General features: G+C 44.8%; 1 long non-coding RNA gene across 1 annotated transcript; it reads right to left on the bottom strand.

Annotated features, from left to right (window-relative positions):
* Positions 1–2,107: 2,107 nt before the first annotated feature.
* On the bottom strand, positions 2,108–8,928 carry LOC143119149 (uncharacterized). The gene is made up of 3 exons (XR_012986259.1): positions 8,716–8,928; positions 7,602–7,725; positions 2,108–6,059 (listed from the first exon to the last, which is right to left on the bottom strand). It is a non-coding gene; the product is annotated as an uncharacterized LOC143119149 (long non-coding RNA).
* Positions 8,929–9,729: the final 801 nt, after the last annotated feature.

Below are 9,729 nucleotides of genomic sequence, written 5' to 3'. Positions count from 1 at the left end.
AATATGACTACAGAGTTCACAAGCAGCTGAGAGACAGCCTAACAATCTATGTCCCAACTCAAATGAGCTGAATGACTATGCTTGGAAACCACAATGATCAGATGAGAGCCCTTTTCTGCTTGTGGGTTGTCAGTTAGGCCGCACATTCCCAGTGTTAGCCACTGCTGCGGGCTACTGAGAGACGACATAAGCTCCCCAGCATTCCCCAAAATGCTTTGGCCGGGTGCCGAGCAACTGTTGCTTGGGAAGCTTTTGCCCTGGGCTGCTGATGAGGCGTTCCCAAAAAAAAGATCCGCCGTCAAAATCTCTAGGCTGACCTATATTCTCCCTGTCCTTTCCCGCTGGACATATTTACACATGACACAGGGGGTGGCTGGCGCACTAATGCTGGTTTATGTGGTGGACTGATAATCAGTTAAGACACAGCAAATGAGATCAACTACCAATAGAAAAAAAATAGAAAGCTAAATCTCTGAAAGAGATGACATCAGGACAAATTTTACTTATGCGATTTAACCATATGCAAGCTCAGATCCATTTTAATTTGATATTATTGTGATAGGCCTATATGTTGCAGGACACAGACTGATATTTTCCAATCGATGAACAGTCATAAAGTATAATGTCTCGTTCTAATTTATAGTCTTTTTACATAAGGTATGTAACTGTCATCATATTATAACCATAACCCAAAATGTAGGTGCATCCAGTAACAAATTGTGCCTATATGTATATGTTTTACAGAGCTGAGGCTGCAGGCTCAAGCAGTCAGAGTAGAGCTGCCCCTCATTCTTTGCCAAAGCAGGCAGAATATGATTCATTATCAGTTGTCGAGGATGACAATTCAAACACTAAAATAGAAATAGAGGATATTATTCCACTTATCTGCAATAACTATGTGTAGAAGGCATCTCTTAGGTGTAGACTTTTTAAGTGATGTCAGAATTCTACAATTGAAACCAATTGTTTTTATATGTCATTACAAAATCACAGAAGTTTGATTCAGTTTTGTTTATGTTTCATGTTTTTTTTTTCTGCCTTGCTTAGATTCACATCTCTTTGCTACTTTAATGACAGGTTTTAAAAGAGCGGTTAGAACTACAGTCACACCCATAAAAGAGCCTGAGACGAGCTTTATGGACCCAAACAGAGTACAGTGAAGGCAGCAACCTTTGAGTCCGATGATAAGCAGCTTTCAGAAAACCCTGATTGAAAGAAAAGAGAGAAAGGGGTGAGAGGGGAGAGAGAGAGAGAGAGAGAGTGAAAGGGAGGGAGGAACAGAGAGATAGAGATGGGCAGTTTAAAAAAGCATCTGATGGAAGATTAAGGACGGGAACATGCCGCCCTACTTCGCCAGGCAGACGGGGCAACGGCCGCTTGGGCAGACAGGGGGACACAACGGGCAGATGGGGTGGTGAGTCACCCCGGGGGAAGAGGAGTACCACTGTACTCAGCTCAGCTCAGAGCGCTTCAGCACGTTTCAGACGGAGACCCAGACTCCAGTCAAAACACGGGTGCCTCTGGCTGCTGATGCCATGGACAGCTCCGCACATGTAGCAGACTGGCACGTGGGCACAGAGCTCTCCTCAAACCATTACTGTCAGCCACTTTCTATCCCACTGACCAGGAGATGGGTAGGGAACACGGAGCATCCAAACAAAGCAAAACTGGGTCCTACAAAACACATTAGGGGGAGTACAAAGATTTAATGTTCAATGAGAAACCTGGTATGAACCAGGGACCCTACGGAAAAAGAAAAAAAAACATACTCTGACTGACATTTTTCTAAAGCAACTTTATGGTGAACATACACCACACCACTTTGTGGTGTACTGTGTGGTGTTTATTACATTCACTGTAGGTTTCCTAGGTGTTATCGTACTGTACCCTACGTTCTTAGGATCTTGCTTAACCCAAGGAGCTACAGTTAAGATTCAAATCTGTGTTTGAGTTAGACTTCCAGGTGTTTCTGTACACATACTTAATAGATCTCCAGGATAATAAAGTGTATAGTAATACTAATTCATGTTAGCTTGTGAACATCACTGTCATACTGCGGTTGTCGTGCTGAGAAAAGACCATGTCCAGGGCAAAAAGTGCATTTCAAAAAAATCTTTATTTTTTTGCAAATGTAGCATCAAACAAGAAAATCAGGTATATTTACAGAGTACCCAGATGAGAACCCCCGGTCCAGATGTGACGTAGATTGGGACCAGAATTCATGGTAAAATACAGGAAAGGTTCAAACAAATGTGTCCCTCCTCAGGCACCATACAGCCCAGACTGGGACAGGAGCTTTCACACAGGACACACATGCAGTTCCTCCCAGAGAGCCATGACTGGGACGGGGCTGTACAATACTGGCTCTGACAATAAACACACACAGGCCAGGCTACGAGAGCGATGATATGATTGTATATGGGCTATACAAACCCACAATAAGGACCAGGACAGGTGGCCCAGTGGGTTCTTCACAGTGATAGCGGTACAAACCTTTTACAAACAAACAAAAAGTATTGCCATTTGGTTTAAAAGCAAGCACTCGATCGACCACATACAAGATCAAATTAATACTCAGTTAATACTCTTTTCTCTCCAATGGACACACACACAAATACAGTAAAGACAATAGGATCCATTACAGTCATACAGCCAAGGTCTCCTGTCCAGTTTGGACACCCTATCTATAGTTCCTTCTCTGGTAGATTTATATACAGGGTAGATATTGCACTGAAATTGTTATTTATTTAATTATAATACAACACCACTATTCACATAACCCCACAGGTGTTGCTAAGGTGACTGAAGTCAAATCAAATGCTTATGGTGAAATGTTTGACAGGACGTTTTCTTATTTACAAAGGCCATTTATAAACTTTTTAAAGTTCAAGTATTCACAAAGCCGAAGGGCTCTTAAGGCCTTATGAATCTCACCCTAACCCCAAACATAATGAAATGAATATTGATAACGACAGGTCTTTTGTGTACTTTATTAAAACGCCCCCTGCTTCTCTGCAGTGTGCCTGGGCCATCAGCTCTTTGTCTCTGTGGCTCCAAATTGGGGCAACGTCATGACGCATCAACGCACAGCCAATGGGAAGCCAACGCTCGGGTTCATGTCCTGAGCCGCCGTGGCTGGAACACTGGAACAGAGTGTCTCAGAAAGAACGTGCCACGTGATGGAACGACTCTGAGAGAACGTGCCCCGGGATGTACGAGACCTAAACGAAACAGGGAGACAGAGGTTGCCATACGAGGGAAGGGCAGTGGGGGGTGGGGGGTTGGTACGGCGCATGGACCATTTCCAAATGTGTCGCACAGTTAGGCGGCAGCCCGTCACAGAGCATCACATCTGCCGACGCAGGAGCAGCACCCCCGCCCCCCCTCTCGCACTCCATCTTCCCCGCCCTCACAGTTCCTCCCAAAAATAAAACTACCACTGCTTCTCCTAGACTTGTTTACAGTGAAGAGAATCAGTGAATCAGTGAATTTGATCTGCATCTACTGTGCCCTGGTAAAATTGACTTCATTTCAAAAACATATGGCCGACTGGCTAATTGGGAGGAGATTCGAATGAGTAGTCTAGATAATACTTCCATCTGATCACCTGGGATAGAGGGGAATTTTAAATTAAATAATAATAATAATAATAAAATAATAATAATAGGAGGCCACATTAAAATGCCACAACAATGGTGGCCCAGTGAACACAAGACACTGAGACAGCTCATGACCTTCAAGACAAACCTTCACACATACTTTTTCCATCCAGTCCTAACACGTTGCTTACCTAGCGAGCCAGTGCACAGTACAAGCAAGCAAGCAAACAATGATCCCTAAATCTTGACAGCTCCCTCACATTCGCATTAGTCACACAGCACTACCTCCTCACTCAAGACACCCGTCAGACATCCGTGACATGTCCTCTAAAAGTTACTCCTTCCTTTCTTCACCTGGGGGCGCGCACTGACTACTGGGTCAATCCTTCAAGTAACTCTGTGCCCTTAAAAACAAACAATATATAAAAAGAGGCCATATAGATGTTCTCCAACCCCAGCCCCTCCCTTGCAGCTTTCCTCAGATGTTCTAACAGCCTACATGTTCTCCCCAGTCCTTCCGAGGACAACCACCATGTGACACCAGCCTGCTGCTCTCCTGTGTCTGATAAAGGCCGCCATGTTAGGAGATAACGCTGCACAAAAGGAGGGGTCTTAAACGTTAAAACAACATACTGGTTAATGTATAGCAGATATAGAGAACATGTACCTGACACACTCATCTACAGCTGTTTACTTATAAGCCCGAGACTTTAAAGTGCCTCACTTGAACCCAATGCTGGGTTCACTGTATGCATTAGCTTGTGCTGGTTTGAACTGGCCGGCTGCATACTAACTGATGGCATTACTTATCTACAGGAGGTGAATGTAAAGAGGTTTATGAATGTTCTGGCCTACGCAGAATGTGGGGCATGTAGGCATGCAAAAGTGCTCTACTTTGGATAGCCAAAAATCCCCAAAACACCCTCAACAAGACAGATAGTGTCTAGCAGATGCCACAGCCACTTCCTGTTCTGTACAGTTGGCACACTCCTGTGGGCGCCACGCGCCATGCAGGAGGGGAAGTGGCCGAGCCGCGCTTGAAAACATCCGCCGACGCCACAGACTCGAGTCCCCCAAGCACAGAACCATGACGAGCCACAGAGCGGCCCGCCATCACAAGAGAACAAGGAGGCAGAGACCACAGCAACTTCATTTTAGTACTGTACCTTCATTTAGCCTCCTGCTTGCAGATGACTGCAGATATACTTCATCTTGTCAAAACAAATTCACAGCTTTATTTTTGAATCAAAACTTTTGAAAATAACATACATTCATAGTTATCATTATGGTTTTAGAAGTTAAAAAAGCTCTCCATGCAATATTTGAAGGTAGACAAAAATATATTGCCGAGAATATAGATTCCCTAAGAAGCCACAGATTTTAAACGAGTTACCTAGTAATGCAGAATACCAAACAGCAAAACAGAAAAAAACAGTAGTGATGAAACGGCCCCTTTTCAAAGTTCCACTTTAGTTGCTAGAAATGCCTTGCTCTACAATGTGACTGTCGTGATGCCTGTGATGTGGAAAGATTCCCATGAGTTAAAACGGTCTAGTAAGGTGACATCTCCAATGCAAGTTCTGACAACTCTGTAAGGCTTCTCAAAAAACAAACAAACAAACAAACAAACAAACAAAAACACAGAATCATAACACATAAGCATTTAGAGGGTTCACAGTTTTTAACCCCATCTTTCTCATGGGCCTGCTTTCAACTGTTGCTTGACATATTTAATGCAGAGAACCTTGGCCAATTGCTGCTCCGTTTAAAAATGAATTACCCCCACTATCTGGGCATGACACACTGGCAGGACATGCATCATCCCCCCCCCCCCCCCTAGACCCAGGAGCAGCACTGCGGGATTCTCGCATGCAGGCATCGCAGCAAGCAGTGAAACTCAGGCCGCACAAGCACATGGGCGTTTTGGATGGGTCGCTCTCGTTCTCCTAACCAGTTCACAAGACCAGAGGACCCCAAGGCCATTACTTCATCGCATTCTTCCTCCTGAGGACAGACTTGAGACAAAACAAAAAGTCCTAAAAATTAAAACCGGGAAACCTGCGAAGAGCCGTCCTGAACTCTGAACTCTTGACACACGGTGCGTTCTCCCGATGTAAAAAACAAAACAAAAAACAAAACAAAATCCAGTGTCTTAACGTGACGGTCAGCGGTGTGAGAGAGTGATTTTAAAAAGTGCTGGACGCCATCGCCTCTTCATCCCCACCTCTTCTCCCCCTCCTCTTCCTCTCCTCCCCTCTCATTCATTGGCTTTCTTCACTCCGGCCACTCCAGCCGGATCCCGGCGGCGCATGTTCAGGGGGTCGGCTCGCGCTGGACCTTCTCAGTCATCTGGCGAGCACTGTAGTAGGACAGGCTGAGGCCCAGGATGGCCAGCATCATGGCAATCTGATTGACCGTCCGGTCCTGAGGCTGCATCTGTACCTCTCCTGCCACCTGTCTCTGTGGAGGGGAAACAACACACATACAAGGGTTAGCTTAATGGCTGGAGTCTGAGCAATAAAATGTCTGCCTGCCAAACAATCTACATACCTAGCTGAGATAAGTGACATTCACTTCACATTAGGTGTCTGGAATTTTTGAATTTGGTAAACTAAATTTACCTCGCAGTTAACTGGGTACCAAAATAAATAGACCAGTTCACTTCCTTCTAAAAACTCACTTTGCCATGTGTTCTGGCCTGTGGTTAGGCAGAGCTGATTAAATATTTAGCAAGATGAGGAAGGACACATTTTAGCATAGGACATGAGGTACAATCCAGTGGACTTCAACAGATGGATGAATAAATAAATATGGAACACAAAACGTTTTAACCTCCCTTTGGGTTCACGGTTTCCTGGTGTTAATAGAACAACCTAAAGAAGAACTCCATTTAATGATGGCCCCCACTGAGAACAGCAGCCCCACAGACAATGGCAAACCTAATATCAATAGACTTAGTGTCAGTCATAATAATATCACTAGCATGCATCTGCCACCAATGCCTCCAGATTGGGGTGGGGTGGGGGATTGCTGACAGGGTGGGGTGGGAGGATCCTCCATTTTAAGAAGGGGCCCTGCTGCATACCAGAAATGATGTGGAAACACATCTTTACTAAAGCTTAACTTTGACCCGCAGTCAATGTAGATTGAGAAGACATTGACACTGACACGTCTTTCACAAGGCCCTCTTAAGCTACATTAAACAGTGTAAAATAAGAACAGGGATTTATGGAGGAGAGACTCCGTTTTCACATAATTAGTGCTTAATGTAGTTCTCACAACACACATGAGTAACACATGCCAATGAGGCAACTGAATATACAGGAAATGCACCCTCTGCTTTTATAAACCAGTTACCAAATTACTGTCACTCAACAAGACACATCTAAGCCATTCGCATTCCTCATTAGATTTAGGTGCAGCCTACCTGCCGTGTGGTTTTTGGACCAACTCTATACATTCCTGCCCATGTGAATCACAACCCATACAACTGAGCTGGCATTTCCTACACCAACAAAGACTTAGCTGTGGGCCACCATGCCCATTGTTGGGGCGTCGAGCGGCACAGCAGACCAGGGTGCAGTGGCTCAGAACTAACCCCACTACTATACACTGACTCAGCCTGGGTGGTGGCAAAGGGACAGGGGTGGCTTCAGTAGGATTCTTGTTTAATGTCAAATTCATGTCAATACACAGTCACAATGATGCACGATACCTAAAAATATGCTTACAATTCCTTGTTTGTTGATAATGAAGAGAGGTTGAGAACGGAAGGTATGATTTATCCTCACATTTTCCCACCGTGGAACACCTGTTGCTTAAAACTAAATGGGGACGGTTCAGACTGAGACAGGTCTAATCCAGGGGCCACTGGCTGTTTGAATTTAATCAGTTTAACGACTCGTAAAAATTAAACTAAAAGCCCAACTCCCAACATGTACGGCTTGCATTTTATTAGTGTTGGAACAGACCAGTTGACGTAACACCTGCATATCCACATACCTGGAGGAGACGGAAGTATCCAGGGGTCAGTCTGCCCAGTCTGATGATCATGTTTGTGCAAATGCAGCCGAGATGTTCTCTTCTGGGAAGGTGGGGGGGGCGTCTGCCAATGCAGCTCAGAGACCTATTGCGGGGAAAGAAACAGGAATTAATGAATAAATTACTACCATTTAAAAAACAGACATGCTCATATACTGGAATATCCTGGTACGGTGAGGCAAATATACACATGGATCTATCCAATACCAACATACAAGGAGTGACTTTCAACAAGGAAATGGACGCCACCAAGTATCATGCTCTATGAAAGGCTTCATGCAGAGAGATGGTCTATAAAAGGATATTCAAGACCTGGGGTTTTGCTTTGTAATAAACTTAAAGCAGCGGAGGCAAGAGGAAGACCACTTTAGCCCTTGGCTTTGGCGTCAGACCCAATCTCAGCCAAGCAAAACGTTATTATCAGACCTCTACCATCTGTTCTTGGTTTGGACTGGTCCCTGGCAGCACACTCCAGAACCACATTGAAAGAATGCATTCCATTATAATATCAACATGTTTGAACTGGATCAGATGTTATCGAAACCCCAAAAGTTGACGAAGACAAGATGGAAAAGCTAATTGATCATAACGAGCTATGACTGGTTATTCTTGAAAGTACGCCATCACTGTCAACCCGATCACATCAAAGTTGGTGTAGGACACTCTGGATGATTTCTAACGCATAACTTTAGTAACTAATAACTGTTCTCAATTTTATTTTTTATTTTTTCAAAAAAAGGTGCTCTTTACTTAAACTGATACAAATGGTATTCAAAGCTCCTCAACCACAGAGGCATGACCGAATACGCATCCAAAGACATGGGGCTGAGGGCAGGTACAGTATATCACAAGAGTGGAAGAGTACAGTGTGAGGAGGGGGAAGCAAGGAGATTAAGGCTACATCTGCCAGCCTGACTACAGCTGTGCTCCTCAGTTCAGGTATGGGGGGGTAAAGATCACTCCGGGAAAGTGACTCGGAGGATGAAGTCCAGGAGGAGGTTCTGTAGCTGCTCTAGTGCAAATCTAAGTAATCCGAAACACGAGCGGTGCGATAAGTTATCCGCCAGGTTCTCACCTTTAACAAGCTTCCAGCGGGAGATGGAGCCAATGAAAAAGCAACTCCTAGCAGCTAGTCCAGGCTCCAGAAGACAGCCAAACAGCCAACCAAAGCTTGCAACCCTGGGAGCCCTGCTGAGCGATGGAGTGCTCTTGAAATGAAGGGAGCGCCCTCCTGCGCTCCGCCCTTTTATAGAACCTCCTCTCGCACAACCAGATTGGTGAGCCTGTTTGTCGGTTCACTCCCTCTCTCGCACACATAACAACACAGCTGTCGCCAAGGATCACACTCTCTGTTGGTCGTGCTCTTGCACACACCCACTTCCCTACCCAGCCACAACAGTGCAGGGGAAAAGAGAAAACCGCAAACCCTCTGAACTTGTCAGATGCGATTTGCTCATCCAGATCACACATGGAAACGGCTAGCAAGGGAAAAAAGAGGGAGGGGGGGCTTGTGTTTGATGAGCATGCTCTGAAGATGCATGTCAAATGCATAGATTACGCAATAATGCTTCCAACCCCATTGACCTGGCCACATAATCCTTTATCATATACAGTGGTATGGACAAGGACCTTAGGCATATTTGCCACTGTCCTACTGGCCTTTCTTGTCCTTTCAGCTACATGGGAAACATAGGGGACCAATAACATTGTCGGTCTCATGTTTACAAGCGTGCAACTCCAACAGTAAGGCTTCGGAGCCATTTGTTGTGGTGTTATGTAAGGCTTTCCATTTCAGTGGACTGATAGAAGTAGCTGCCAGACCTGCAGCTCTGCCACAACAATGACGTAATGAAAAAGTAGTGTCCTCAGAGGGGACAAGTTTGACCCCCAAGTCGTCAGATGGAAGGTCAAGACTATCAACAAGGGAAATTTCTGATGTTAAATCATGAAAATATTCAATTCCAAAGTCTCCAAAAATGCCAAGATTTATTTTTAAACTTCTATGAGTATGTTGATCAGTGCTTTGATAGGTGGGGTACCCACATGCCGGTTAAAGCATGCAAAGTCTATTTCAGCTGTAGTCATTTGG

The sequence above is a fragment of the Alosa pseudoharengus genome, unplaced genomic scaffold (genome assembly GCF_046254945.1).
Source record: "Alosa pseudoharengus isolate Yale_2024_CS ecotype anadromous, Long Island Sound unplaced genomic scaffold, YU_APseudo_1.1 YU_APseudo_1.1_scf_12, whole genome shotgun sequence".
NCBI classification, from domain to species: domain Eukaryota; kingdom Metazoa; phylum Chordata; class Actinopteri; order Clupeiformes; family Clupeidae; genus Alosa; species Alosa pseudoharengus.
Note: the sequence above shows the minus strand (reverse complement) of the source record. Positions and strands in the feature narration are given on the sequence as shown.